This window comes from Pan troglodytes, chromosome 10 (genome assembly GCF_028858775.2).
Source record: "Pan troglodytes isolate AG18354 chromosome 10, NHGRI_mPanTro3-v2.0_pri, whole genome shotgun sequence".
Lineage (NCBI taxonomy): Eukaryota > Metazoa > Chordata > Mammalia > Primates > Hominidae > Pan > Pan troglodytes.
Genome location: NC_072408.2, coordinates 36,983,555 through 36,994,539, shown reverse-complemented (window position 1 = coordinate 36,994,539; position 10,985 = coordinate 36,983,555). Strand labels below are relative to the sequence as shown.

Here is a 10,985-nt window from a genome sequence, read left to right as displayed (position 1 = left end):
TTCCTGTCTGAATACCTGACCCTTCCTGCTTTATGGGGATGTTGCAAAATGAGTAGAGAGAGGGTATGAGAGAATGCTTTGTATTCTTATAATAAAGGTGCTCTGTGATTCTAAAGGATTATTATTAATTCATCCAGAAAAAAGAGTATAAACTAAGCTGAACAATAAATAGACCTGATGAAAGTGCTCACAGTTTCCTGCTTTGCATAACACAAATCTCTGCCTTGGCTGCTGTTAGCACCAAATGATTCCAGCTACTTGTTCCAAATGTTTAATCAGTGATTTTCTGTGGTGGCACATTTGGTAATGTTTAAAAGAATGTGCATAAAGATGAAACAAATGTTATCTGGGACAAGTTGATCCCAGGATAGGAGTTTTATAATTAAGAACAGTATTTTACACACCACCACCACCACAAGCACCCAAACAGCTGATTAAACGATGGAACAGTAACCAAGTGCAACCTGATGTTGGATTAAGTTTAGCTCCATAAACAGCCAGCAGCAACATGTTAGCCTACAAAGGACTGAAGAATCTTGTGGCAAATCTTTAATTTGTGGCTAATGACTTAATCGATCTCATGCAATCTCAAAGTCAGAAAAATTTGACGAAACAAATATATGAGAGGTTGAAGACCCAAAAATACAAGCCTTGCAACTTAAACCCTCAGCAGTTAAATTTATATTTAACAGTGATTAAGTACTGGGATCATATAAGGGGCCATAATTTCATCAGGAGGCATGAAAATGGCTATGTTCACTTTTTTAACCGAACTAAGCAGATTTAATGTTTTCCTAAGAAAGGAAGCGAAATTCAACTGTTAGCAAGTCACAGATGATTCTAGTTGGCTTATGGTGGACTAAATAGAAACTTATTTTTAAGGGAGTGAATAAAAACATTTTTATTGGATACTTTCTATACTATCCCTGAATCTAAAAGTTTGTGATTTATAGGTTAACTATCCAAATTATATAAATATGAAAATTTTCTCCCTAAACTAGTTCATTAAAGAGTTAAAATGAAATTAACAATCTGACTCCTGCTTTCAGTTTAGCTTCATCTGCAGCTGCTCCTAAGAAGCCCAGCCATCAAGCCAACTGTGACAAGGTTTCCGAAGCTGCCGTGATTTTATAGGGGGTTGCCTCTGCCTGGAATGCCCTTTTCTTCCCCTGTCTGGCTAACTCCTGCTCAGGCTTAGAGAATCAAATCATCATTGCTTCATCTGTGAAGACCTCCGCAAGCCCACTCTCACCATCTCTGCTGCATCACAAATGAGGTCTGTCCTCTTCCTTTATGCTCCCAGAGCTTTATACATTTGTCTTTATTTTACCCTGTATTGACTTTTCTAAACTTGCCTAGCCTCCCAACCCTATAAAGCTAGAGATCAATAAGCTATATTTTCAGTTTTTGATCAACCTTCTTCTCTGTCTCTATCACACACAGTTTCCTTCTGCAATTTTCATCTCACTTTCTTCTAGATCTACCCAGTATTGCAGACTTTGGGCTTGTTTCTTCACCTTAGTGTTCAATTTAGCCTTTGAATCACTTGATGCATTTAACTCAATTTCACTCTGAAGTGGATCTTTCTGCTTCAATCCACCTTCATTGTAATTTCCTAGTCTAGCCTGAACTCTGACCTCTAGCACCTAAATCTACCTTGGATCTACTCGAATCCCAGTAGGATAGGGATGGAGGTGGAAAAGGCAGCTAAGGCATAGCTATAATAGCTAGTTACTTGTCTGTCTTCTCCAATTGACTACAAGTTCTTTGAGGGCAGGACTTTTGTTATTTTAATCTTGGCATCTAGAGGACCTGGCACAGTTCCTAGTACATCATAAATGCTTGATAAATATTTATAGAATATATACAATTTATGTATTTTTAAAATTACTAAAAGGGAAATAAAATTTATTTATTTGCCACTTATTAATTTTAAAATAAATACATAAGTATTATTGGTTTTATTAAATAAATAAATAAGCTTCATTTATTTGCCATTTATTAAATGACAAACTTGGAGCATGGTATTACTTTGATATTTTAATCACTCCATTAGGAAATGTATTCTTCAACCAGGACAAAGTACGTTTATTTACAAGGAAGCCAGATGAAAGTATATAGATATATTGGTCCAAATGAAGCCCTCCTCTTTCTTCTCTCTGTTCTTTGCCAATGCAGGGGCATTTGATAGCTCTGAGAAACCTACTTTGAAAGCCTACTAGTTATCTAGCAGACTGATTTTCCTGTTTTTTAGTTCTTTATTTGTAACCTGTCACCATCTAGAATGGGGAACTCCAACATGAAGGCTGGCCTCTGGTTTACTTGCTGAGGAGACTAGAATCTGGCCCACAAATTCAGATCCTTCGCTGGCTTACTATTCCCTGTGAACTAAGTTCCTAGATAGCAGTGTCCACCATGCTGATCACTTATATCCCCAGCATTAAGCACAATGTCTATAACACAGTAGATGCTCAATATATGTATTTGTTGAAAGAGTGAATGATAACCTCCAGGGCTCTTGTTTGCCAAACATCTCCTGCTCTGGGTCCTTTGTCATCGGCCATACCCAGCCACTGGGAGACCACTATTCCACTTGGCAAATATTGCATCCTGCACATGCATGCAGACCATCTCTGAACTTTGTATGCTGTATCTGGTGCATCTGGCTGTGCTTTCTGAGCCGATTTCTATAGTCAGTGCTCTCAGTACTGGTTCCCTCTAATGTTCTGGGTTCAAATCACAGGCTACCTATCTCTTTGTTCCCCAAGCCCAAAGTGGTTCATTAACATCTCTTGTCTGTGATACTCTTTTTGATACTGAACATCTCTTAGCACCCAACTGGCCCACCAATGCTGGCTGAATGGAATTAAATTTAAATTTGCATGGCTGCGTGCTCCTCTCCCTGTGTTCTCAGGGACGGTGCTCAGAGGGCCTCTGATGAGATGGGAGAAGAACCTGTCATGGGCTAGGTTCAGGCCTCTGCATGCTGCTTGTGCAATCTTACAGATTCTTCATAAGCTTTGGAATAGGCCAGTTCAACAGGAACCCATGTCCTTAATAGGAAGTTATGAATTTTAACTAAGGTTAAGATTAAATTAATAATACATTAAACCAGATCTGCTTCCTAATTATCATTCTAGGTTGAAGCAAGTTTTTAGAAGTGAAGCAGAGTCAATGATTTCATTCAGATTTTGGAGAGCCAGAATTCCAGGAGACCCAGACTCTTCCCTCCCACCTCCCTTCCAAGTCACTCCCTGCTGAAATAAGCCATGGCGGGAAAAGTTGTGTTGTCTGTTTTGATATAATTTTTAGATCTCTTCTTCCTAAGTTCATTAAAGCTTTTTTCCCCCTCTGTAACAGTACGTTGTTAGCCTTGGCGTTCTGGCCAAGTTCCAATTTGAGCAATTAATTACATTTCAGTGCTCAGCCCTCCCTGAAGTTTCAGACAGGAAAGGTGCGTTCTTTGTCTTCCTCAGCAAGTCACTCCTGATGGTGAAGCAGCTGTTGTTGCCTGCCCAGAGGAGAGAAGGTTGAGAATTGGTGAGAAAGCTTCCTGGCTCTTTGAGGGAGCTGCTTGCAGAGTGATCTGGGCCAAAAGGCATCCTTGGGAATGTGAGGCTTTTTTCTTTTTTTTTTTTTTAACTACAGCAGTCTCCAAACCATCCATCACTCCTCTTTTGAACCACTGGCTTAGCACAGAACAAAATGGGAAGTGATTGTGTTTTCTTGAAGAGCTGTTTCTGAATGTGATGGCTTCCTTTGAAGCCCAGTCAAAGGGATGTTTTTATTTTGTTTTTGTTTTTGTTTTCCTGAAATCCCATCAGTTTCCCTCACCTCCTACAAGACCTCACACCACAGCCTGCCATCATGCCTGATACCTAAGTAGCTGCCTTCACAGCTAACAAAAGACAAAGAACACACAGATGCAGATTATTCTAAAGGAGTAAGTTAAAGAAATGAAAGGGGCTTCCTTTTTAAGTTCAAATAGCAAAAGCAACTAATATACTTTGGAAAGCACACGCGATAACATAACACCCAAATTCACTTGGAGAGGTTCCCTGTGACATGCTCTAACAAGTCAGAAATTCAGTAAGTGTAGTTATATCCTGCAAGTGATTTTGAAAAGGTGTAGAGAATAACCCTTTCTAGATGCATACTCTATGTTTTACTTGGCCCAGACAACAGTGTTTGATGGAATGATAATTGGATGGTGATGAAAAACATCAATCATCATTGCATTGTGACTTGAGTTATATTTGTTTAATGTTAAACTTTCAGTTGTGAAATAAACCATTCCGGCTGGGGAACAGATGATTTTGTTTCTAAAACTTCATTCTTTCACTTATTAGGCAAGAGTGAGTCATTCCTTATAACAACTGGGCTTATTGAAAATTCCAGAATTACTCACACAGGTTTGAAGCATTTTTCATGTAAAGAAAACATCCTTTTTTTTTTTGGTTGCTGACTGTAACTATCCTTTCTAAAGCTCATGGTTCTGGTACAGCCCTATTGCTAATACTCTTATTGTCCAGGCATGCTTTATGTATATTTGTATTCTTCCAAAACAGGTCATCTATACTGTTCTGGGATCAACTACCTTTGTATTCATTTCTTAGTGGCCAATGTCAGCCTCACAAACATACATCTCTACATGCAAACAACTGGTTGCACTCAGCTCCCTCCCAGGTTTAGCCACAATGTAGGAGAAGCACTATCTCCTCACATTTCATTCTTTCCCTTCCTGAGTCATTCCCCGTGGGGAAGCACCAACAAATCCTCACTCTTGTTTTCACCAATTACAAGTCAGTTAACATTTTATCCCATAGATCACTCTCACGTATAAACACTCTGCCTTTGTCAGTTGGTTCTGGATTCCCTACCATGTCCTTACTCCTTTTCCACCGTCCAGGGAAATCATTATCTCCATCATTCTATTCACTGCATCATCAGGGGTCTTATCTCAGCCTGAAAGTATAAATCTGTTCTTAAATATCTCCCTCACCAGACTGTAAGCAACAAGAGTGAAGTGTTCCCATCTTCATTTGCTCACTGCATAATTTTTTTTCCCTTTTTCCAGTGCCCAGTATAGTGCCTGGAAAATGATAATATTTATTAGATAAACAAACCACTAGAAAAGCTTCAGGTACTTTTAACTTTCGTTATGAAATATACCTTTCTTTCAAGCACCAATAATCAAGATGTTTAAGTTGCATGTAGGAACACAACTTTAATTCCTCATTTATTTAATTTTTTATTTCCTATGTTGCATTAATTAGAAATGTGGCAACAATATGATTTCTTTTATTTTTTTTCATTGAGATAGACATATTTCTGTTACATAGTGTGACTGTCTTGGTTTTTGTGAACTACTTGGAATGTAACTACAGTCTCTAACATCATTTTGGTGTTGAAAGACTTATTGAGTCGGGCATCATGCTAAGTACTTTTGCACATTTTAATCTATTTCTTCCTCACAATAGCTATGTAAGGTTAATATTTTTTATAATCATTTTACAGAAAAAGAAATTGAGGATTGGAGCGGTCAAGTGGCTTGCCAAGGTCACACAGCTAGTTAATAAAGTTGTCAGGAAGATCTGCATGACTTTAAAGCCCATGCTTTCCCTGTTATATGACCTGAATTTTAAATACATGTTTTGAGAACAAGCAAAAAAGACATCCTAATTAAGTTCATTTTGGATTAGTGGGATCAACCTTCTAATGAAGCAAACAATAAAAGCTGCACAGCTCGGTCAACAGTTGAACTAAAACTTTTGTTCACCAGATTGACCATTAGTTTGCACCGACCAAATTAAATATAATGTAGTGTGGATGTATTAATAGCTACAGCCATGTTTAACCAAAAATATGACAGTCTATTATAAGTTTGTCAATTGAAACCAAAAATTTAAACTTTATGATGTGGAAGGTCAAAGGCTGGGGCTGAGGGTGTCAGATGTCTGAGAGAGTCTCTAGAACCACAGAGAACAGAGTCCCTGTTTAATATTAATATTATCCAATAATGACCCTAAGTATTAGACAATGGGAAATGTGTCGAAAAATATGGAAGTCACATGAAGGCAATTTAGCTACTCCAACTAAATTGAATCATTTCTGCAGAGTGGTAATTTTGATGGAATACCAATCATACAATGGCTCTCATCCCACAATACGTTAAAAGTGCTGCCTGACAGTTTTCAAATAGAAAGTTAAGTACCATTCTGCTCCTGAATGCAGTCTAAATTTTAATACCTTAAAAAGCAAAAAGCAAAAATACAGGTGTGGTAAGCAAGAATACTTTTTGTGGGGGTGGGACTGCATGACACAAGATGTTTAATAATTAAGTTGATTGGATTTTGCAACTTCCCATAAGGTATTTTGGCACTGTGCACTCATCATTACACACAGAATGTATTTGTTTAGAGAAAACAGCTCACAGATTCATTTCTTTATTTAGGTATGTACCGAGAAACATTTTGAATGGTCAAACTAAGACTTTATTTACATAGTTATATAATTTTCTTTCATCTTGGGATTTCAAAGAGCTTTGTGATGTTGCGTTTCGAGTTGATTAAGCCTCACAGCTTCACTAAACACTGTATTATAATATTACAGATGAACAGAAGAGGCAGAATTTCAGTTTCTTGGGTGGATTTTCTTTATGTTTGAAATTAGCTAATGAAGAATGCATGATGCTACATATAAAGATTTTCGTTTTTTTTTTCTAAGATACAGTTTTTGCTTTGGGATAATTTTAGATTTAGAAAATGTTGCAAAAGTAGTACATAGTTTTAATACATTTTACCCAGTTTCTCCTAATGTTAACACCTTATAGAATTGTGCATAATTCCTCATTTATTTAATTTTTTGGGTGCATTACTACTAAATGGGTACATTACTACTAAATATGCTACTGACTTTATTTGGATTTCACCAGTTTTTCCATTAATGTCTTTTTTGTGTTCTGGGATCCAACCCAGGATTTCACCTTGCATTTAGTCCTCACATCTTCTCAGTCACCTTGGGTCTGTGACAGTGTCTGAGACTTTCTTTATTTTCCTGATCTTGGTAGTTTTGAAGAATACTGGTCAGATATTTAGAAGAATGCCCCCCAATTTGGGTTTGTCTCATGTTTTTCTCATGGTCAGATTGGGGTCATGGAGTTTTATGAAGTACTGTGACCTACCACCACTGGCGACGTTAACCTTGATTGCTTGTTTCATGTAGTGTTTTTCAGGTCTTTTCACTGTAAAGTTTTTCTCCTTTCCCCACTGTATGCTTTGTAAGAGGGTCACTAAGTCCTAAATGCAGCCCAGACTCAAGACAGGAGAGATGATTAAACCGGCATAGGGAGTATCTACATATATTAATCGGAATCCTTTCATAAAAGACATTTGTCCCTTCCTTTTTTATTTTACTAATTTATATCAGGATAGACTCATTTATATTTATTTTATATTTTGGGTTATAATCTAACACCACATTTTTATTTTATTGCTCAAATTGTTGTATATTTGACTATTGGGAGCTCTTTCAAAATGGCTTCTATGTAAAAGCTTGTTTTTGAAGTATTTATTCTTTTAAAAAGTCTACTCCAGTTTATTGTTATGCACGCATACATTCCACCAATATTTGGGGGAGGGGCAGGGTTTACAATGCCAAAAGTAATGTGCCAAGAAAATATCAACCTATATTTACTGAACTTGTATTATTTGCCAGGTGTTTATAGACATTATCTCAATTAATCTTTAAAGCAGTCCTAGAAGGTATAATACATTCCTTTAAGATATGAGATAACTGAGGTTTGGACATTCTAACCAGGCTCCCAAAATTAGTGAGTAGCAGAGAATTTTAAAGGTATTTTATCCTTTGTAGATAATAAACAGCATTTCTAATGGAAGGTGGCATATTTTAAAAGATTTAAGAATATGATAATTAAGAGGAAGTGTAGTGGGAAAGCATATCTTGGCATCAAACAAACCTAGGTCCTCTCAGTTAGAAATTTCCAGTTTCCCTCATCCCCGCCGTGATTCCTGGTATACTTTTCCAGCATCCAGTTATACTAACCACAAAAAATAGGTTACACATATCTATTTGGTTTACGGTTGTATAAATTCATTTTTGTCTTATGCCCCTATTTTTGTTTTATACCTGTATTTAAAAATATATATTTTAGCTACTGTTTTCAAATGTAGTTTACTACAGGGCATTGAAATTTGCCAGCATCTGCTTCTCTGTTCCTAAGAATGTCCTATGCCCGCATTAGCCATCGAATGGTCATGCATAACTCATGAGTTTCTTGAGAAGAGTTAGGATAATAATCAATTTGCCATCTCCATTTAGCACAGCCACCCTTACCACACAGTATACACACACATACACACAAACACAGGCTTGCAAACACAATTGCAAATGAAGCTCTATTTTGGCAAAAGCAGACAGCAGAGTTAGGGAGGGAAGGTCGAACTTTAGAAGTAAGAATTGATGGGCAAAAAGTATTATGCATAAATAAAGGATGCTTAATTAATATTTTCTTTGTTCCGGAGTATGAGAAAAACATGGCTTATATTAAAGCAAAAGGGATTTCAGTTGGATGTAAATAAATAAAGAAGAATCACTTACAAAACTGGGAAATTGGAATATAAAGCCCTCACAGTAAGAAAATAAACTAGCCTTGATGAGGTGTCATCAAGAACATCGTTGTTTTTCAAAGAATGGCCAAATTTAAATAATTAACTAAGTAAATAAATAAGACCACCTATTATGTGCCAGACCATTTCTGGAACTTTGGAGATAAGATGAAGAGTAGTGTTTGCGTTAAGGAGGCATGAAAGTATTTCCTGAAATCACAAGTGTCAATAGAAAATTGACACACACAAACAAAATTTTACCCTGAATTTGAATATATGTCTCAATCAGCATGTAGTAATATTCAGTAGTTGTTAAGGAAGGTAAGTCACGTGAGAAGAACACTTAACTATATTAATTTCCAAATGCAACTGCTTATCAACATTATATTACTGACATCTGTCACTGATGCAAAGGACTATGCCGACGCTGGGTTTTCTGTGTGATGTGGGCACCAAATGACAGAGAACTGACATCCAGCAACCAGCTCTCCACTTTCAAGTACATATCGTCACAGTGTGGCTGGCAGTGAATGTAATCATTGATACAAAGCATGGCACTAGGAACTGGCTTATGCATTAAAAAATTATGTTAAGGCTCATAGCTCTTCTCTGACATGTTTGTGGGTTTGCATGGGGTTTGTCACTAATGTAGACATCTAGTTTCCCGAAAATGTGAAATTCGGCAGTGACTTTTGAAGACCCTTTTCATTCTCTGATTGTAAAATTTTAAATTCATTTAATTCTATTCTTATTCTATTTTTAAACTGTGTAACACAATATGATTGTGAATTTAAAAAAATAGAAAAAGCATTTCTGGCCTATAGAGATTTGCAATAAATAGGAAGGATAGACATATGCAATAATAAAATGTGGTGATGTGGAAGAAACAATGATTTTAAGAGCAATTATACATTTGGCAGAGGTATGGAAGAGAAAGACCCTAGGAAATGCCCTTACAGGAAAAAAAAAATATTTGGAATTCCATTGTGTGTAGACAAAATTTCCATGCTACCAGACAGTCAGTTTAATATCTCATATTTACATCCTAGGTAGAACCCATAAATATTTCAAGTATTTACTGATTATTTCAGATAGAACATTTCTTCATAAGAGAAAACTGACAGAATTATCTGATTTAGTTTAGTCCTTCTGTAATCTCCTGGATTCTTTCCAGAAGTAGAGTTAGATGGCATACTTGCAGACATGCTTATTCTTGCTACCTTGTTTCCTATTTACCTTTTCCAAACTAAAAGCATGTTCAGCTAAGTTATGTTACACCATGGAATTATTGGCAGTTAGGTCTTGGATGGTGTGTAGTTTGTTTTAACAACCAGTATTTGAGGCCAAACCATAATACCAGGCCAGCACAGACATGCTTCCAATTAGCCCATCTATTTTAAAGGGAAACGCACTGTATGCTGAACTAACTGAATTTCCACTCACTGCAGTTTGCAGCAAAACCAGCCTGGAAATGGCCTCAAGGGGACCTCACTTCAGATTTTATTAAAGTCCATGAAGTACGTATTATGCAGATACATAAAAATAGATTAACAATCATAAAAGAATGACTCATGTTTATTACCTTGAAGAATAATTGCATAAGACAAAAAAAATGAAGCATTGCTAAATCTTAATAAAGTTGAAGAGGACTACTTCCTCTGTCAAACACAGCAAAACTAGATTTTTGGGAGAATGCCACATTATATCTATTAGCTGAGCTATTATATAAAATTTTGTTAATGATTTTAAGGTAATGAGTCAAAATTAAATCCAGAAAAATGATCCTACTTACAAAGCCTTTGTCCTTTGTGGCTAAAATCCAGGTGACATATGTCAATTGTCTTGCAAAAAATATCCAAGCATTTATGGACAATAAAGTTCAATCCAATAGAAAGAAACCAAAGTGCAAACATGTTCATGTCTGTGTATGGGTATTATGGGCTGAATTTTAAAAATGCATATGATTTTTAAAAATTCCCATGACCTCAGAATGTATTTAGACACAGGGTCTTTAAAAGATAATTAAGTTAAAATTAGGTAATTAGGGTGGGCCCTAAAGGATATGATTGACCTTAATCCAGTAAGAAGAGGAAATTTAGACACAGACACATGCTGAGGGAACAAGATATGAAGACAGAGAAAAGATGGCCATCTACAAGCTCAGAAGAGAGGCCTGGAACAGATCCTTCCCTCACAGCCCTCGGAGGGAACCAATCCGCTGACATCTTGATCTCAGACTTCCAGCCTCCAGAATTGTGAGATGATAAGTTTCTGTAGTGTAAGCCAGCAGTCTGTGCTACTTTGTTATGGCAGCCCTAGTAAACTAAATAGGGACACCTGAAAAGTAGCTGTCTATGT

At 36.6% G+C, this 10,985-nt stretch overlaps 1 long non-coding RNA gene across 1 annotated transcript in view; it reads left to right on the top strand.

Annotated features, from left to right (window-relative positions):
• Positions 1–1,060: 1,060 nt before the first annotated feature.
• The window catches only part of LOC101057262 (uncharacterized), a 92,856-nt gene continuing 82,931 nt past the window's right edge, over positions 1,061–10,985 (top strand). Inside the window, exon 1 of the long non-coding RNA XR_673327.5 lies at positions 1,061–1,276. This is a non-coding gene — a long non-coding RNA (uncharacterized LOC101057262). The remainder of the gene's footprint in view (positions 1,277–10,985) is intronic.